The 19,527-nt window shown below is 42.9% G+C and overlaps 1 protein-coding gene across 1 annotated transcript in view; it reads left to right on the top strand.

Moving 5' to 3' along the window:
• Positions 1 to 19,527, top strand: part of USP7 (ubiquitin specific peptidase 7) — a 3,814,244-nt gene that overhangs the window by 1,634,786 nt on the left and 2,159,931 nt on the right. The gene's annotated exons all lie outside the window — the stretch shown is intronic.

Here is a 19,527-nt window from a genome sequence, read left to right as displayed (position 1 = left end):
CTTTTTATTTATTTTTTTGTTCTTTTTTCCACTTTATTCAAAATGATGTGTAATAATACTAATTATGCAATTATATATACTTTTATAGATAGTTTTTAGGGTTCTTGTACACAGACCTGAAGAAGTCTAGAAGGACGAAAGCGATCTTTAACAATAGGTTATGAAAATAGAAATAGATTTTTACATGCAAAATGTATATGTATATATTTTTTGATTACCAAATTAACTAAGATTGATATATTTCCAACCATGTAGTATATTATCTTGGATAAAATCACAGACTTAATCTGGTTAAATAAGAGGTACCACATTATAAATTTTAGTTAAAGTAACATAAGGGTTATAATATTATTATGACAGCTACTAAGTAGGGCAGGACCAGCTCGAATGTCACACTGATGGGGGAAGGGATGTGAATTTAACATGTGTACCAATAACACTTTGTTTTACAGCACAGTAAAAAAAACTCCCATGCCTGATGAAAAGTATATATATATTTAGAAAGATTGTGAGGAAGTTATTACTCTATTTTTGTTTTACTTAGACCGCTTGTCTGTGTATTTAATAAAGGATTTTCGACTGGAAGCAGACTGTGTCTGCCTTACTTGTATTACTTTCGAATACTTAGTAATGCTGTACAATTATATATTTTTTATTATTTTTTGTTTTGTTTTGACGAGTTTGTTTGCTACTATTACTACTTTTATCTGATCTGATTAATATACAGTGATTAACTAGAGATATATGGACTGAAAATCTTTCACACAGAGAAGTTTCTTACACTGTTTAGTATGTTAAGATTTGAAACCTTTGCCCCATCATGAATTAGGTGGGTAGTAAGTGTGGGTGTGTTGAAAGGAGATATATTTATTGCAGTTTAAGTGCATGTCATTGCGGAGTCTGTGTTTTCTTGTATAAAATAAGTAGGGTGTAGGTCTTGATATTACTTTTGAATGACTTACTATGTGGATACTGCAGTTGGAGTGCCTTTAAAAAATAAGTCAGTACTCCTGATCAGACTAAAGGGTGTGCTTCTGCCACAGTCCTGTCTTCATGTCTGCAGTGTCTGTATTTTCTGGTCAGTAGTACGAAGTGCAGAATGCCTGTTGTCTCTAGCATGTGTTAACTGGGGATAAAACCTTCATCAGTAATTCATTTTCAGGCTCAACTTTACAGAATATGGTAGAAGATGACAAAGTTTATTTTATCAAATGGATGTATGTGTAGTGACAAATGTTTTGAAAACATGCTATATCAACACTATAATTAAACATGCAACTGTAGCAAAAACATTAAAAAGTCTGCATATAAAATGCAAGACAAATGACTGTTTCAGGTAAGTACCCCACATGAGAAAGGATACGGTGGTATACAAAGTGTGTCTAGTCACAGCATCAATTATCTTTCCAGATGCCAGCTGTTTTAAAAGAGAAATCATTTGGTGGAGCCATCAAATATCCCTGAATCCAGGTGTCCCCTTTTCTCCACCTGCTCCAAATGCAGTCAGTCACAATAGACTTCTTGGGCTTTGCTTGGGGAGCAGTATCAAGGGAATGAAAATGAATTATCTGTAGTCCCTTGTACCTCAGACAGTACCTTGTTAATGTACAGAAACAAGCAAGGGGAACCAGATCTTGCCTCATTTGCAAACTTACCATGGATATAAATGTACAGCACAGTCTCTCACTCTGTAGGCATCCTGCTTTCTGTCAGAGCACAGTTGTGTGCAGATAAGATTAGCAGGGGCAAGGGCAGATCCTCATGAATGGAAATTAGATCCAGAGGTCTAACAAGATTTGATCCATCTGTGAGAAATTCCTCAGGTAGACTTTTTTCGCAAATGGCAACATTCTGTTTCAAGACTCCATGCAAGAAGGCCTGGAAGACTGATACTTTTTCTTTTCTTTGGACATGAATCTTCTTGTATGCTGTTCATACTTTCCACTGACACCCAGGGTATTTCTGAAGATTAAGGATGAGTTCCCCAAAAAGTCATTGTGGTAACTCCCTTCTGGCCCAGGGAGCAGTAGTTCACCTTCCATTTTGGAAATGACTAGCAGCATTTACCACAAGCTTCCTCACCCATTGGATGTACTCACATGAGAACATGAATGTTTGATATATCCCAACGCTGTCATCTACAGCTGACTGTGTGGATGATGAGCTCTTATTACTTTTAGGCGCATCTTTACCGAGGACATGCAGCAGGCACTGATGGAGGCAACATCTGCTGTTAGAATATTGTATATAAACAAATGGAAAAGGCTTTCTAGTTGACACTGACTCTGGGCTAATGTTTCTCTGGTTGTATGATATTTGAGAGTTACTATCTTATGGTCTGTCTTACTTTTCTGTCAAGGTTCATTTACTGTCCATTTCAACATGTCTACTCATGGATCTCCCCTTTTTTATGCATTATTATGTGAAAAAGTTTTTGAAAGGGGTGCTACATAAGCCGCAAAGAAAACCACTGGCTGCTCCTTGGGATATTAATTTTGTGCTGGAGAAGCTAAACACTTGTTCATGTGATCCAGTTTATCTAACTGAATTTTTTCTTAAGGAAAACCATTAATTGCTGTTATCTCTGCAAGTAGGGGATCTTACTTGCAAGCTCTTTTTGGTGAGTCAGCCATGTCTTATTTTCCATATAGACAGGGTTTCTTCTTTTATGCCTAAAGTGACACCTGAGTTTACTTTAAGGCAAACTATCCTCCTTCCTGTGTTCTTTCCTGAATCCTAGCATGGGGGATAAAAGGTGCTTCATACCTTGCATGTTCACAGACAACTCTGGTACTATCTGGAATGAGTAAAATATTTTTGAATGTTCATTCAGTTAATTTCTTGTGAAGTTAAGTAGGAGCAACCTGTATCAAAATAGAGAATTTCCAAATGGTTGTCTCAGGCTATTACATTTTTCTATTCCCACCACAGCAAGACTATTCTAAGCAGGGTCAAGGCGTACATTAACCAGGACCTTGGATTCATCTATGGGTTTTTGGAAAGGGATGGACTCTCAAAATATTCTTAGAACCAACAACTTGGTCCTTTGTGCATACTTTTAGTAAACATTATAAACGAAATTCATTTTCTTGGTCTAGAACAAACTTTGCCAGGACCATTCTCCATGGGATTCTGGTCCCTTCCCTTTCCACCTCCCGTTTGTTCTAAGCTATGGTAAAATATACCCTTATAGTTTAGGCTACTGCAGCAGTGATCAGTATGAAAACATACTATAAAGTATAATTGTGTAAGTAAACTTGCCATAACAGCAAATGTTCGAATAGTCACTCCTGCAGAAGCAGCAGCAGTGATCACTGCTGCAGTAGCCTTTCCCTCTCTCCTTTCCTCCATCCCCCTTGTCTTTTGGTGGTTGTTTATGCTATATGTTCTTTTGCTAGCAATGTCCTCTCAGGGCTTTGCTCCAAAGGACTTGGCCCCCAAACCAGTCGTTAGCTCAGCTTGAGCTGTGTAATGGTGAGTAGAAGGTGCCATGAGGCTTTGGAAACTGGCTGTAAAATCCTATGCAAGATATAACCCATGTAGCTAAGGCTGTGCATATGTCTGGTACAGATGTTGAGGGAGAACCACAGCTGATTATTACTGAAGGGCTTAGGAGGATTCCACAATTTTTAGTTAGGGAATAGGTGCCTGCAACTCTTATCGAATATAGGCAGAGCAGATTTTCTTTTAAAAAAATAGAGAAAACCAAATGTGGCTCCGGTGGCTAGGGATCCCCACAAAGAGTGGCAGGAACTTTACTCAGGGGTTGTTTAATGTGCTTATGGTCCTGAAACTCCCACAGGGTTGTCTGTCCTTACTTTGGTTTTCTGGTCCTTCCACCCCTTCTAAGAGAGAGATTCTAATTACATTGAAGAGTTGGATGCTGTTTAAGAATCCATAGTATATTCCTCCCAGATCCACTCTTCTCTTGCCTTGGGCTCTGATGATGAAGATTTTGTCTCCCGACTCCTTTTGAAGAATTGTCCTTTTGGTATACAGTGGTCCATATGATGGCACACTTGACTGATTCCAGGTTTCTGAGGTTCAGAAGAGGTATTATGAACTCTTACAAATGGAATTTCCCAGCCCCTCTATATGTAGTCCCTAGCAGCTTCTCAGGTTCCTAACTATCAACCTCTGGGCCCTAAAAAGCCAGGCAGATGTTCTAAAGTCCCTGAGTATCACAAATACTTATAAAAGTTCTTCCTCTGATCCTACTTTTTTCTGTCCAGCGATAAGCCATCCAGAGTCTTGTCCTCTTCCAAGTTTTTACCTTTTGACAAGGATAGCCATACTATGGAGAGGTTTGGGAAAGTGTGTGATTTTGCTACTTTGGCTTTTAGGGCCATTAGTTGTCAGAGCCACATGATGTGATGTTGTGGTTCTTGTCCTCTTGCTTGAAGGAGGAGGCAGTTGACTGATTTGGACAGTAAGAGATGTTCTTCGTGTTTCACTGTTGCAGTCATTACATTTGGGTAATCCTGCTGGCAGGTTGCCCTCAGCCGGCCTGAATTCCAAAGTCTTGGGTCCTACGTCGGCTGCTGTCGCCCCCTCCCTGACATCAGGTCATCAGGGATATAAAAGAAGTGGCCAACGCCATTTTCTTCAGTCTTTCTTGCCGCGCGGTTCCCGAAGCAGAAGCAGTTCGCAAGTGCCGGTTGGCAGACTCCTGAAATTTTCGTGTTTGAGTTTCAGAACCGAAGTCTTCAATAAAGCTAAGTACCCCGTTGAGGAAACTTTTTTCTTGCTTCAGACCGATGTCAGAAAAAGTTAATAATTGTATTACTTGTGGAAAGCAAATACCTCATAAGGATTTTCATTCTTACTGTATTACTTGCCTAGGCCCTGATCGCAACGTTTCTGGTTGTCGGTTTTCTGCTAGATTTAACCAACGCACTATTAAGCGTCAGTATTCTTTTGCTTTCAAGTATTTTAGTAGCAGGTTTAATTATCCTAAAATGTCGTCGGATAGCCATCCGACTACCGGAGTTTACAAAAAACACAAAGAAAAGGATAAAGAAAAACAACCAAGGTGCAAAACAGACGATGGAGTTTCTCTTAAGCCAGTCGCCGGTTCTTAGCGAGGCGCTTTCGCAGCCCCTGGCACCCGCTACTTTAGAGTAGCAGGCCACTACTGACTCCCACGTGGAGTCGGCCATGCCGCTGGAAACTCAAGGTATTGGAGCCTCAGACACTATTCCGTCAGATAGGTCCGGAGCCGCTAAGCAGGCACGGGCTTCTGAGGGTGTATTCAGACCACAACTTCTTTACATTAAACTGACTTCAACTTCAAAGGCAAAGACTAAAGCACCTTCTAAAGCAAAGAAACAAACTCGAGAGCCACGTGGACAGGCCTCTTTGCCCAAAAAACAGATGCTCAAAATGGCTGAAGACTTGATTACCTTGATCAGAGGTTCCCATCCCCCTCCTGATAAGAGGCCTAGGCAAGAGACTGACTATGAATCTTCAGATCAGGTTTCTGTTTCTTCTGATCAGGAATATTCTCTTCCCCCCATGAGGATTCTGATGCTGAAGAATCTATACCTTCAGCTTCTCCTCCAGAGGACTATATTTTTGGGGAAACCTTGCATACCATGAGGGAGCATTTCCACTGGGAGAGCCAAGATTTTTCAGAATCTAAAAAGAGGTTCAGGGATTTCCTTTTACTACCTCAACACAGGCCTCTAGCCATTCCACCTGTGTTAGCCATTATAGATGTGTTTTCGGAGTCTAGTCTGACCCCTGACTCCTTACCCTCCAGCTCCTGCTAAGCCTGACAGATATAACAGGATTCCTGACTCTCATAAATTCCTTTTCAAAAACCCTGCTGCAGACCCAGAAACTGTTTCACAGGGTCCCAAAGGAGTTAAGTCTTCTGCTGCAAAAAAACCCTACCCCCTCTGACAGGGATTCTAGGGCACTGGATAGATGGGGGGTGGGGGGCTTACACATCTGTAACCTTGGCTATAAGGGCCTTAAACTGTCAGTTTCATATGCTCAAATAGCCACATGTTATGGCATTGCTTAAACAGAAAATGTTATTAAACTCTGAATATGCAGAAAACAAGAAAATGCAGGATTTTTTGCATGCAGCTGAGCAAGTTGTTGGAAACCATACCTTACAATGTGGTTTTGATTCTTTGGAGGCCTCCTGCAGGTCCGCAGTTATGGGTTCTGTAATTAGGAGGCATGCTTGGTTAAAAGAACAATATCTGCTTGATCATGTCAAAGTTAAATTATTAGATGCACCTTTGCAGCATGATTCTTTGTTTGGGGTTAAGGCAGAAGAGGTGTTAAAGAAAATGGAGGACAAAGCTAAATCTATGCAAACTGTCAAAGATTTTTTACAAGTACAGCCACCTAGGTTTAGTAGACACTGGCCTACAAAGAATTGGTCCTTTCCTGTGTCACAGTCCTCAAAGGGGCAGAACCAGATGCCCTAGAGGCAGGTCCCAGGCGCAAGGTTCATACAGGTCAAAGCAATGAGGTGCTTCTACCTCCAAAGTTGGAGAAGACAAATCACAACCATACAGGAAACGGTCCCAATGACTTCACCTTGCCTGCACCAAGCACTTATCTCCTGGCAGCACCCTTAGGGGGAAAATTAGCACTTTTTTCCCAAAATTGGCACATTATAACCCAGGACAAGTGGGTTCTAAATATAGTGTCACAAGGCTACAAGTTCCATTTCCATACCCTGCCAAGGGCAAACGGCTGGCCAGAGGCGCAAAAACAAGTCTCATCCCTCATGGACATGTGGGCCATTCAACAAGTACCAGAGCAAGAGCAGGGACAAGGATTTTACTCAAGACTGTTCTTGGTACCCAGAAAGGACAAGGCCTGGATACCAATACTGAACCTATCTATTCTGAACACATTCCTGGATATACCAAAATTCAAAATGTTGACTTTGCAGCAGCTTCTGCCCATGCTGGGCAAGAATGCTTGGCTTGTGACTTTAGACCTAAAAGAGGCATACCTGCATGTCCCAATCAGACAGCCATGCAGGAGACACCTTAGATTCAAGGCTGGTTCATTACATTACCAATTCTCTGCACTGCCCTTTGGCTTATCTACTGCACCCAGGGTCTTTACAAAGTGCCTGGCAACAGCAATTGCATTCTGCAGACAAAGAGGAATACAAATATAGCCTTACTTGGACGACTAGTCTAGTTCAAGCAGAGAACAAGGACCTTCTTCTACAGCATCTGGCGTTTGTGAAAAGACTTCTAACATGTCTCTAGGCTACACAGTCAGCGAAAAAAAATCAAAACTAGTACCCACTCAAGAGATAATATTCCTGGGTGCAAGCTTAAATACAACTGCCCAGATGGCTTGTCTCACGCCAGACAAACAAAGGCAACTGACTACCGATTTCAAAATGTTGGCAACAAAGACCCAATTATCTGCAAGAAAAATTCTGCAGGCTTTGGGCTTCATGGCATCCTGCATCCTACTAATTCCATATGCAAGACTGCATCTGAGGAAACTTCAATGGTACCTAAAAAGTGTTTGGAGTCGGCATTGCCATAGCCTGGAAACAATGATTACTCTCATTCCCTGCCTGCAGCAGGGGTTTCAGTGGTGGGTGAAAGTTTGTCACCAGAACAAGGGACAGCCATTCACATTACCCCCAGCCATACAGACACTAACAACGGATACATCAGATTATGCCTGGGGGGCCCACATGGCAGAAAGATGCATTCAGGGCACATGGTCCTCAAACCAAAGGCATCTACGTATCAATCAAAAATAGATGCTAGCTGTTCAAAATGCCCTGACAGCCTTCAAGGACCAACTTCATCCGGGACAGCTACTGATAGACAGACAACACCACAGTCATGTGGTATTTATTTATTTATTTATTTTACATTTGTTGACTGGGCTAGTCTAGCTGGATACATTTCCATTTTCAGTAGAGGCCTGGGGAGAAAAGCTCCACATAAATTTGAACAAAAAACGTTACAATAGACAAGCAAATGGACAAATCATCATAGATGAAAAGACAAATAAAAAATATAATACCCAATAACATATATATACAAAAAGAGGATCACATTTCTAAAAATAACATTAATTAGCTGAAATAACATCAAGAGCAAGTCACAAAACAGAGAGCAAAATTGATTAATAATATTATATAGAACTAATCTTAGTAACAGCAGGAGAAAGAGAAGCACTAAAATAGGAGAGGAGGAAGGGAAGCAGTATAAGAAAAGAGAAGGGGAAGTTGAGAGAGATTAGCATAGAGGAAAGAAGAAACAAAATACTCTAAAAGGAGGTAGACTGAAGCAGATAGAGTAAAGAGAGAGGGAAAGTAGTAGGAAAGTGCAGAGTAGTAGGAAAGCGCAGAGGGAGGTAAAGGATCAGTCAGGTTTTGAACAGGAACAGAGCCAGTGGCTTTGGAAGTAGTCTTTGATTTTGTGTTTAAAGAGAGGCAGAGATGTGGTAAGTGTTATGTCGCTAGGAAGCAGATTCCAGTTCCTACCTACAGTATTATTGAAAAGAGAGTCACCGGCAGAATTATAAGTCTTTGTTATAGTAGCCATAAGTTTACTGGATGAGCGAAGGGAGTTTAGGTTGGTATAGGGGATTAAAAGTTTAGAAAGAATAGGGGTTTTGTTTGGTTGGTATAAGATTTTATGGGCAATAGTGAGTTGAGGGATTAACAGAAGGTTTTGTAGTTCAAGCCAGCCTAGAAGTTTCAGGTTAATACAGTGATGAGTTCTAAAAGGGTTACTAGTGGCAAAACGGGCAATGTTGTTGTAGCAAGTAGCCAGTTTAAGGTTGGCTTTCTTAAGGTTAGTAAAAATTGGTGAGGCATAAAGAAGAGTAGACAAAAGATGAGAGTGGGCAATCAAGTGGGCAAGTGGGTATATAAATAAGCAGGGGGGCACACGTTCTTACCCCCCTTTGCAGACTAACCATGACTTTGTGGGACACAGCATTGACTTACCAAGTACATCTGCAGGCACAATTCCTGCCAGGAAAGGAAAACACTCTGGCAGACGAACTAAGCAGACACCTCATGGATCCCCACGAGTGGCAGCTGGATCCACAAGTTTTCAGCATGATAACAAGGAAATGGGGATACCTGGACATAGATCTATTTGCTTCCCCTCACATCTACCAACTAAAAAGATTATGCACAAGGACTTATCACAGATAAGCATTGAAAGTGGACGCCCTGTCTTTCAGCTGGAAAAACTTATCAGTATATGCCTTTCCTCCACTGCCTCTCCTCCCCAAGGTACTCTTAAAGGTCAGACAGGAGAAGCCAAAGATCATACTGATTGCCCCAGACTGGCCCCACCAGTACTGGCATCCACTCCTAAGGAACTTGTCTCAATGCCCAGCTTGGACCTTACCTCAAATACCTCATCTACTGTCCCAGCAAAACAATCATATCCTGCACAGCCAACTCAGTACTTTAAACCTGGCAGCATGGCGGATAATGTAGTCATACAAACCACACCTCTCAGTAAAGCTGTGATGGATATAATTTTGGAAGCCAGAAGGCGTAGTACCATAAAATCTTATGCTGGAAAATTGAAGAGATTCTGTGCTTGGAACCAGGCACAAGGAACTGATACAGCTGTACCAAATATTCCTCAGATTTTGCAATACTTAACTGAGATGCTGGACAAAGGCCTATCTTTTTCATCAATTAAAATTCATGCCTCTGCCATTTCTGCTTATTACAATGTAGAGCCACCAATCTTTTCTCATCCTTTATTAAAGCAGTACCACAGTGGAGCCAAAAATTTAAGGCCTCCAAGGAGATCACCGATACTGGCATGGGACCTCAACTGTGTCTTGGAAAAACTCACCCTGTCTCCTTTTGAGCCAGCTGCTAGTGCTGATATAAAGTTTTTATATTGGAAAACAGCTCTGCTCCTAGCAATAACTTCTGCAAGATGAGTTTCAGAGCTACAGGCTCTCATGGCTGTGGAACCTTTTATCTTTTTTTATCCAGACAGGGTCTCTCTGAGGACAAACCCAACATTTATGCCTAAGGTGGTGTCCAGTGTGGCTCTTAACCAAACTATTCATCTGCCAACTTTTTATCCAAACCCACAGAACAAGGGGGAGGGAATTCTGCATTCTTTGGACGTACACAGACAGCTTAGATTCTACTTGGACAGAACCAAATGTTTCAGAAAGACAGAGCAATTACTAGTGGCATATGCTGCAGGATCATAAGGAAAGGCCATCTCAAAGCAGACTATTTCAAAGTGGATAGGCCACTGCATTCATTTCTGCTATTTACACCATGGCAAGCCAGTGCCTAAGGGCATTAGGCCACATTCAGCCAGAGCTGCAGCCACTTCAGCAGCCTTTCTCCGGGGAGTACCAACGAAAGACATTTTAGAGGCTGCTACTTGGAGTTCAGTGCACACCTTTACAAAGCACGGTCATCTGCCACTCTACTCTAAATCCAGGGCAGGCTTTACCACTGCAGTTCTGCAGGGCCTCATAGCTGCTCCTAATGCTGTTGAGCTCTAGACTCCCACCCATAGCTTTGGGACTCTACCCAAATGTAACAACTGCAACAGTGAATACACTCGAACATCTACATTTATGGTAAGTGTACACAACTGTACTTTTTATCCCATGTGCCTTCAGTTTTGCATTACATTTCCATACCCTTTGCTGAAGTTCTGCCTGAGTCTGCATGTAATGCTACATTGTCTGTATACAGCAGCTTTGTTGATTTGTCCCCTGTGATCTGCTTGCCAATGTAGTCCACTATTATTAATAGCAGTGGACAGAGCTAAACTGTGGTGCACACCCACTGGGAATTTCTCTGAAGACTGAACACTGTTCGTACTTGAGTCATTGGTTACATCTACATAGCGCTAGTTCTACCAGTGTTTCTGGGACTTCAAACCACAGCATGACTGCCCAAATCACCTTTCTTGGGACGTTGTCATATGCTCTCTGTAATTCTAGGAATGCCCAGTTGGACTCTCCTCATTTACACCTTTTCAAGTACGTGTCTTATTGCAAACATTGTGTTGGTTGTGCTGCATCCTGATGTGAGTCTGACCTGCTCTTTCCCATCTTCCTTTTCATTTATTTCACCTTCACAACTTTCATGCAGCGTGCAATGTAGGTAGTATAGCTGCATAAATGTCCCCTTTGATGTCCTTTCATGTCACTGTTCAAGTATCCTTTATAATAGGGATCCCCTGCCAAGGGCAGTTTGTCCGGACAGTATACCAAAATCTTTTTGCTTATGAAGGGTACACCGTATATCACACGTGTGCTCCCTGCACATGGTGTAGAGCATAAAAGTGATGTCTGGACATGCCATACTTTGAACTTCCTTGCTGCCAGTCCGAATGCCATCTTCAGTCTTCAGTCTAAATGCCCATTTGTCTACTGGTTGTACTTTCAGATAAGTGCCCTGTTGGGGGGTTTAATTTTATTTACCCTGTATTTGCCTTGTAATCAGGTTGTTTGGTTTCATGTCATCAAGAAAGGGGAAATTCCAGTGTGGGAGACAGGTTCCCCATAAAGATTGTCATGAGCAGTATTTTTGTTTAGGTGCATCTCACGTCTGTATGATTTGTGAGATTTGTCTCTCCTTTGTTCCTAAGATGTTGACGCGTTGGCTTTCTTCCCTAGCACTTTATTTTGAGAACCAACATCTTAAATTGTTGGCTAAGGATATCATGGAAGGATCTTCCCTGCTTTGAGGGTCAGCTGTCTACGAAGAAAAAGACCAAGAATGTTTGGTCTGATTCTTCGGCTGTACTGCCTCCACTAGATGCCTCTCTTGAGGTTGGTGAAAACCCAGAGGACAGTCCAGTTTCTTTCTGGGATCCTTCTGCTGTGACTGCTTCAGAGGCTGGCAAGGACCCAAAGGCGCACACATCCATGGAGGGTTTGCAGATGTTTTCCTCAGATGTATAGGGGGACCGCGGCTGGTTATTACTGAAGGACATGGGGGGGGGTGGTTCTTCAAATTTTAGTTAGGGAGGCAGTCCTGACTACCATTATTGAATGCCGTCAGGGGTCGGATCCCCTAAAATATTTCAAGGCTGACATCCCACTCAAAAAGAAGCAGAAAACTAAACCTATTTCACCTTCTCCTAAGGATCCTTAGAGTGAATGACAGAGCTTCACTCAAGGCTTGTTCAGTGTCTTTATGGCCGTCAAGCCTCCTCAGGGTGTTTCTGTTCCTGCTCCTGTGGTCTTCTACCCCTCTTAAGAGGCCTAGGGGACCGGATTCTTCTGAAGAGGATGCTGATTCTGTTGGAGTTTCTGACTTACTCCCTCCCAGATTCCTTTGCCATTGCACTGTGGTTCTGAGGATGAAGAGTCCGTCATTCCTGACTGTCTTTTTTGGGGAGTTTTCATTTGGTGATGCTGTTTCCAGAATGATGGAATTTTTCAAATGGGACTGTGCTCAAGTGTCTGATGCTCAGAAGAGGTACTATGAACATTTGCAGATGGAGTCTCCTAAACCCTCTTCTGTTCCTTCGGTTCTTGCTGCATTGCTTGGATGCCTTTTCTACTGCTTCTCAGGCTCCTAATTATCGATCCCTCGTTCCAAAATAATCTGATATGTTTTATAAAGTGCCTGAGGACTGCAAGTTTCTATACGTGTCCCTCTGTTGACCTTTCTGTTGTCAGTGGCTTCTGATAAGCCTTCCAAGTTGTCTTCTTCTAAGTTGCTTCTGTCTGATAAGGATAGCAGAACCATGTAGAGGTTGTGTAAGTAGGTATATACTTCTGCTACCTTAGCCTTTAGAGCAGTTAACTGTTAGATGTATATAACTAGGTACGATTTTAGCTCTTCTCTCTCAAGCCTGCCAGGCTATTTTTGATTTCCTGGATTCTGAGGGGAAAGCCTGTGCTCTTAATTTGCTTGAGACATCCTCCCAAGTAGCTCGCAATTTCATTAAATGCTGCTGTGAAGCAGCAAATGCTTCATCTAGGGCTGCTACTTTTGCATTTGCTTTAAGGAGGTATTCATGTCTTCTACTTGAACCTTTACATGATAATGTCAATGTTAGACTGATGGATGCTGCTCTGGATAATAAATATTTGGTGCTGCTGCAGAGTTGTGTAAACCCATGCAAGAAAAGGACTAGGACTTAACAAAGTTTATGTATATTTTTGATATCCCTGTGCCCAAGTTTCAGGAGAATTATCCTAATAAGCCTGCCTTTGTCCGTAGACAGTCTCACTCTCCCCCAAAGGTAAAAGGGGTGGTAGAAGGGCTCCCCCTGCTAAGGCTTACCCAAACTCCTCCTACTCAGAAGCCTCTTTTTCCTGACAAGCCAGGTGCTGTCTTACTAACCAGTTCTTATTCATCCCCCTTTCAGAAGTTTTTATGTTTCTGTGCTACTTCTGGCATTTTCAGATGTTCATCATGTTACACTGCTGCAGTCATCACACTTGGGTTATCCTGCCATCAGGCGGTCCCGCAGTCGGCCCGAGTTCCAAAGTCTTGGTCCGGCGTTGGTTGCTGTTGCTTCTTCTCTGACATCAGTGCGCCAGGGGTATGTAACATGCAGTCGACACCATTTTCTTCAGTCTTTCTTGCCGCGCGGTGCCTGATGCAAAAGCAGTTCGCAAGTGCAGGTCGGCCGACTCCTGAGATTTTCATTCCGAATCCAGAACTGAAGACTTCTACAAAGCTAAGTACCCCGTTGGGGAAACTTTTTCTTGCCTCAGACCGATGTCAGTAAAAGTTAATAATTGTATTTCTTGTGTGAAGCAAATACTTCATAAGGATTTCCATTCCTATTGTATCCCATGCCTAGGCCCAGACCACGACATCACTGGTTGTCGGTTTTGTGCTAGGTTTAACAAGCGCACTATTAAACGTCGGTTTGATTTTGACTGACATTATTTTTGCAGAAAATTCAATTACACCATGCCGTCGGAACTACCGACGACCGGAATATACAAAAAGCACAAAGACAAGGACAGACATCCGAGGCCCAAAACTGACGAAGCCTCTTCTAGGCCAGTCGCCGGTTCTCCTGTTTTCAGCGAGGCGCCTTTGCAGCCCCTGACGACCGCTTCTTTAGAACCACAGGCCGCTTCTGACTCCCACTTGGAGATTGCTGGGCCTTCGGATACACCAGACTTGAGACCTACCGAGACTAACCCTTCAGAGGGCTCTGGAGTAGCTGAACAACCCGCAGCTTCAGAGGATGTTTTCAGGCCTACTCAGTTAACCATTAAATCTTCTGCTAAATCTAAAACAAAGAAACAACTTCAGCATTCACCAGCACAGGCCTCCATGCCTAAGAAACAGATGCTCAGAATGGCCGAAGACCTAATTACTCTGATCAAGGGGTCCCATCCTCCTTCTGATAAAAGGCCTAGACAAGATGCAGACTATGACTCATCCGACCAGGTGTCCATCTCCTCAGATTCATCCTCAGACCAGGGATACTCTTTACCCCCTTATGAGGATTCTGATGTTGAGGAATCCATTCCTTCAGCCTCTCCACCAGAGGACTAGTCCTTTGGGGAAACCTTACATACCATGCGGGAGCATTTCCATTGGGATGGCCAGGATTACTCAGAATCCAAGAAAAGGCTCAGAGATTTCCTTTTATTACCTCAACACAGACCTCTTGCTATTCCACCAGTGTTGGATATTGTGGATGATGTGTATGCTGAATCCAGCTTAAATCCAGATTCTTTACCTCCAGCTCCAGTTAAGCCAGACAGATGTTAGAGTCCCTGATTCTCTCAAATTCCTTTATAAAAGCCCTGTTGCTGACCCTGATACTATTTCCCAGGGTCTCAAAGGGGTAAAGGCCTCTACAGCAAAAAATCCCAGTCCCCTCTGCAGAGATTCCAGGGCATTAGACAGATGGGGAAAGAAAGTATACACATCTGCAACTTTAGCAATGAGAGCACTAAATTGCCAGTTTCACATGCTTAAATATCAGCAATATTTGATGTCTCAGTTGAAACAAAAATGCTTCCAAATTCAGATCTTCCTAACTATAAGGAAATGCAGGATTTATTGCATGCAGCTGAACAAGTGGGAAAACATATTTTGCAATGTGGTTTTGATTCTTTAGAGGCCTCCTGTAGAGCAGCAGTTACAGGGTCCGTCATTAGAAGACGTGCTTGATTAAAAGAACAGACCTTACCAGATCATGTTAAAGCAAAATTATTGGATGCACCTTTGCAGCAGGATGTTTTATTTGGAGTTAAGGCAGAAGAGGTATTAAAGAAAATGAAGGATAAAGCAAAATCTATGCAAATGGTGAAGAATTTCATACAGGTTCAGCCTCCTCAATTTAGCAGAAATTGGCCAACAAAGAATTGATCCTTTCCAGTTTCAGACAGACCTCAAAGGGGAAGATACAGACATCCAACAGGCAGAGGTCAGCCACAAGGTACTTACAGGCCTCGACAATGGGGTGCTTCAACCCAGAAAGAAGGGCAAGACAGGCCTCAACCTTATAAAAAGCAGACCCATTGACTTCCCACTACAGCTGCCAAACAGCTCTCTCTCTCTGCAGCCCCCTTGGGGGGACAACTGGCACTTTTCAGTCACAATTGGCAAATAATCACCCAGGACAAATGGGTTCTCAATATTGTGTCTCAAGGTTACAGGTTCCACTTTCACACTCTGCCAAGGTTAAAAGGAATGCCAAATCTGCCACCAAATCAATGGGCAGAGGCTCAAAGGCAAATTACAGCACTCATGGACATGAGAGCTATTCAAAAGGTACCAACACAGGAGCAAGGACAAGGATTTTACTCAAGACACTTTCTGGTTCCCAGAAAGGACAAAGCCTGGAGGCCCATTCTGGATCTTTCTTCTCTAAATACTTACTTGGATGTCCCAAAATTCAAAATGTTGACACTACAGCAGCTTCTTCCTATGCTGGGCAAGAAAGCTTGGCTCGTAATGTTGGACCTCAAGGAGGCATACCTGCATGTCCCTATCAGACAAAATTGCAGAAGATACGGCAGATTCTTAGCAGGTTCAATGCACTACCAATTCTCTGCACTGCCCTTTGGCTTATCTTCTGCGCCCAGGGTCTTTACAAAATGCCTGGCACCAGTAATTGCATTTTGCAGACAAAAAGGAATTCAAATTTACCCATATTTCGACGACTGCCTTATTCAAGCAGAGAGCAAAGACATTCTTCTAAAGCATCTGGTGTTTGTAAAAAGACTGCTGATTTGCCTAGGGTACACAGTAAATGAAAAGAAATCAAAACTAGTGCCCTCACAAGAGATAATATTCCTGGGTGCCAGCTTAAATACAACAGCCCAGATGGCTTATTTCACGCCAGGCAAGCAAGGACAACTGATTCAGTATTTCCAATTGATGGCAACAAAAACTCAACTCCCTGCAAAAAAAAATTCTGCAGGCCTTGGATTACATGGCATCTTGCATACTACTAATTCCATATGCAAAACTGCATATGAGGAAACTACAGCAGTACCTAAAAGAGTGTCTGATCTCAACACTGTCACAGTTTGGAAATGGTAATACGACTTATTCCTTGCCTTCAACAGGAGTTTCGATGGTGGGCTCAAGCCTGTCACCTCAACAAGGGACAGCCTTTCACTCAACCCGACAGCCAGGTAACACTGACAACAGATACTTCGGATTACGCCCGGGGAGCACACATGGCAGGAAAATGTATTCAGGGCAAGTGGCCCGCAGAACAAAGGCATCTTCACATCAATCAAAAAGAGATGCTAGCTGTACAGAATGCCCTTGTAGCTTTCAAGGACCTTCTGCATCCAGGACAACTACTTCTAAAGACAGACAACACCACAGTTATGTGGTATATAAACAAACAAGGGGGCACTCATTCATATCCCCTATGCAGACAAGCCATGACTTTGTGGAACACAGCTGTAACCTATCAAGTTCATCTGCAAGCACAATTCCTGCCAGGAGAGAAAAACACACTGGCAGACTACTTAAGCAGAAACATCATGGATCCGCACGAGTGGAAATTACATCCACAAATGTTCAGGATGATAACACAGAAATGGTGGAGCCTGGACATAGATCTGTTCGCATCCCCAATGAATTGCCAGCTACAGAAATTCTGCACAAGGACTTACCACCCACAAGCATGGAAAGTGGATGCCCTCTCATTCAGCTGGAAAAACCTACAAGTATACGCTTTCCCACCACTGCCTCTCCTTTCAAAGATACTCATAAAAGCCAGACAAGAAAGGCCAAAGATTATCCTGATTGCCCCAGACTGGCCACGCCAGCACTGGTACCCAATCTTAAAGAACTTAACACAAGGACCACCATGGATTTTGCCTCAAATCTCACAACTTTTGACTCAGCAAAACAATCAGATACTCCACGGCCAGCTCAAGACTTTAAACCTGGCTGCATGGAAGATTCTTTAGTCAAGCAAACAATGCCTCTCTCCAAAGCTGTTATGGATGTCATTCTGGAGGCCAGAAGGCCTAGTACCAGGAAAGCCTATTCGGATAAATGGAAGGGATTCTGTGCCTGGAACCAGGTTCACAACCTTGACTCTCTTGTCCCAAATATTCCTCAGATACTACAATACTTGACTGAGATGCTGGACAAGGGCCTCACCTTTTCATCCATTAAAATCCATGCCTCTACCATCTCTGCTCGTTACAACACAGATCCATCAATTTTTTCTCATCCTTTGGTAAAACAGTACCTCAGAGGGCCTAAAAACATAAGACTGCCCCGTAGAGCACCAACTCCAACTTGGGACCTCAGCTTTGTCTTGGAGAAATTAACTTTACCTCCTTTTGAGGCAGCTAACTCAGCAGACTTAAAATGTCTCTTGGAAAACTGTTCTGATCCTGGCAATAACCTCAGCACGAAGAATTACAGGCACTAATGGCAGTGGAACCTTTCATCATATTCCACCAAGACAGGGTGTCTTTAAGAACAAACTCTACTTTTATGCCAGAGGTGGTATCAAGTGTGGCTCTAAACCAAACTATTCACTTGCCAACTTTTTATCCAAATCCACAGAATAAAGGGGAGAGACTTCTGCATTCCTTGGACATACACAGGCAGTTACGCTTCTTCTTGGACAAAACTAAAGCTTTCAGAAAAAACTGAGCAATTGTTTGTGTCATATGCTGCAGGAACACAGGGAAAAGCCATTTCAAAACAGACCATTTCAAAATGCATAGGCCATTGCATACGTTTCTGCTGTACACATCATGGGAAAACTGCACCTAACAACATTAGGTCTCATTCCACCAGGGCAACAGCCACTTCAACTGCCTACCTCAGAGGAGTACCTACCAAGGACATTTTGGAAGCAGCAACTTGGAGTTCTGTACATACCTTCACCAAGCATTACCATCTGCCTCTTTACTCTAAATCCAGATCTGGCTTTGCCACTGCAGTTCTGCAGGGCCTTATTAGCCACCCCTAATGCATTATAGAACCAGCCACCCTACCTCTGCTTTGGGATTCTACCCAAGTGTAATGACTGCAGCAGTGTAACACGATGAACATAGTACAGTTTTGTACCTACCATAAATGTAGATGTTCGCGTGTATACACTGCTGCAGTCCAGGTTACCCTCCCTCCTTCCCCTCTTACTTGCTGTTACTAACCCTAGTATTCTGCCCTTTGCTGCGTATGGGAAGTATTTTCTGGTAACCTAAAGTATTTGATTGCTTTTCTTATGTATGTTTTATTAGCAATTTGCATTGCCTACCTTTTTGGGGGCACCTGACATCTGGGGCAAGAAAAACTGAAGAAAATGGTGTCTGCTGCATCTTGTATACCCCTGGCGCACTGACGTCAGGGAAGAAGCAACAGTAGGATAACCCAAGTGTGATGACTGCAGCAGTGTATACACTCGAACATCTACATTTATGGTAGGTACAAAACTGTACTTTCTCTGTTTTGCCTTTTGGCCTCTGCTGCCCTAGGGGTCTTCACCAGATGCCTCACTCCTGTGATTGCTTTTTGCAGGTTAAGAGGGATACAGGTCTTCCTCTGCCTGGACGACCTTATTATTATTATATCAAGCAGAGCGCCTCATTGGCCCTCTTCCAAAGGAACCTTGATTGGATGGGAGATAGGAAATTCACCCCCTGGGGATCATGTCAGTCAGGGGCCTGGAGAAGTAAATGTTGTGGGAAGAAATATCCAGGAAATTGTTATGGCTAGGCTTGCATAGGCCCTAGGGCCATTAGCCTAGTACCAACCTCTGAACCAATTCAGGCCTCTTTTCAAGAGATCTTACTTCAACATTTACACACAACCCCAGACTTTGTAAGAGAGAAATGGTATACTGTAAATTTCCAGTCGTCATTCCTGACTCCTTCTCAGTATCATGTTTTTCTAGGTTGCAGGATCCAGGCTGTTCATTGCTGGCATCCCTGCCTCTTCCCAGGGCCTTAACTGTCATTGCTTTCTTTCACTCCCTTCTTCCTCTGACTTCAATCACAGCCAGAGCATATCTGCTGGTTGTGCATTACATGGCTTCCACTATTGCTATACTCCCTCTAGCCTAGCTGCACATGAGCTTCAGTGGCTTCTACATTCTCATC

The sequence above is a fragment of the Protopterus annectens genome, chromosome 12.part0 (genome assembly GCF_019279795.1).
Source record: "Protopterus annectens isolate FY-2018-M chromosome 12.part0, PAN1.0, whole genome shotgun sequence".
In the NCBI taxonomy this organism is placed as follows: Eukaryota; Metazoa; Chordata; order Ceratodontiformes; family Protopteridae; genus Protopterus; species Protopterus annectens.
This window is presented reverse-complemented; position numbering and strand designations above follow the sequence as displayed.